The sequence below is a fragment of the Macaca fascicularis genome, chromosome X, assembly GCF_037993035.2.
Source record: "Macaca fascicularis isolate 582-1 chromosome X, T2T-MFA8v1.1".
Lineage (NCBI taxonomy): Eukaryota > Metazoa > Chordata > Mammalia > Primates > Cercopithecidae > Macaca > Macaca fascicularis.
The window spans coordinates 116,424,231-116,425,502 of NC_088395.1; the positions used below are offsets into that span (position 1 = coordinate 116,424,231).

The window sequence follows — 1,272 nt, forward strand, 5'->3', positions numbered from 1 at the left end:
AAGCACTGGAGGAAAGTCTTTAATAGAATAAAAGAATATGAGACAAACATTGAAAAAAGGAACTTGGAAGAAATAGAAATAATGTAGGTAGAAGAAGAAGCCATACAAATCCCTATAATTAACATTTTCAGAGAGATGCGTAGATACATCATGTCCATGAAACATGGATCCTAGAAGTAAAAAAGAAACATTCTAAGAATAAGAATGGAATTCTGTCTGTGTCAGGGTGGTGCATGGTCCACAATGAGAAACAGAGATGCTCAGGCTGTGCCCTCAAGATGACCAAGTGGGAGACAGCAGCACCAGTGGTGGCAGAAACCCCTGACATCAAGTTCTTTGGGAAGTGGAGCCCTGATGATGCACAGATCAGTGACATTTCCCTTCAGGATTACACTGCCGTGAAGGAGAAGTATACCGAGTACCTGCCTCACAGCATAGGGTTGTATGCCACCAATTACATCCACAAAGTGCAATGTCCCATCATGGAGCACTTCACTAACTCAATGGTGATGCGTGGCCACAACAGCAAGAAGCTCATGACTGTGCCTTGTCAAGCATGCCTTCAAGATCATCCACCTGCTTACAGGCAAGAACCCTCTGCAGGTTCTGGTGAATGCCATCATCAAAAGTGGCCCTGGGAGGACTCCACATACATCGAGCAAGCTGAGACTGTGAGACAGCAGGACGTGGACATGTCCCCACTGTGCCATGTGAATCAAGCCATCTGGCTGCTGTACACAGGTGCCAGTGAGGCTGCCTTCCAGAATATCAAGACCGTCACTGAATACCTGGCTGATAAGCTCATCAACACTGCCAAGAGCTCTTCCAACTCCTATGCCATTGAGAAGAAAAAGCTGGAGCTTATGGCCAAGTCCAACTGCTGATTTCCTGGCTGTAGCCCATTAAACCTGTCTGCCTTTCAGGGTGGCCCCACACACACACACACACAAAAGAGAAGAAAAGAAAAAAAAATGAGCTCTTAAAAACTCAAACTACTTGAATAGAAATTTTTTAAAAATTAAAAGTTTATTTTATAGGTATCTATGGATATATTTTTAATTAATCTCTAAGAATGTAAAACAAAAGTGCAAAGAGTTGGGGAAAAGAGAAAAAGAATAGGAGAATTAGAGAACCAATATCCATTAGGAATGCCCAGACAGAGAACAGGAAAATAGAGGGGAAGAAATAATCAAAGACATAATAAAAGAAATTTCCCTCCAAACAGAAGGAAATGAGTTTACAGACTAAAGGGCCAACTATGTATTTATTATA

General features: G+C 41.9%; 1 pseudogene; it reads left to right on the forward strand.

The window, feature by feature from the left end:
- The first annotated feature begins 278 nt into the window (after positions 1-278).
- Positions 279-911, forward strand: LOC102136617 (small ribosomal subunit protein uS7-like; annotated as a pseudogene).
- Positions 912-1,272: the final 361 nt, after the last annotated feature.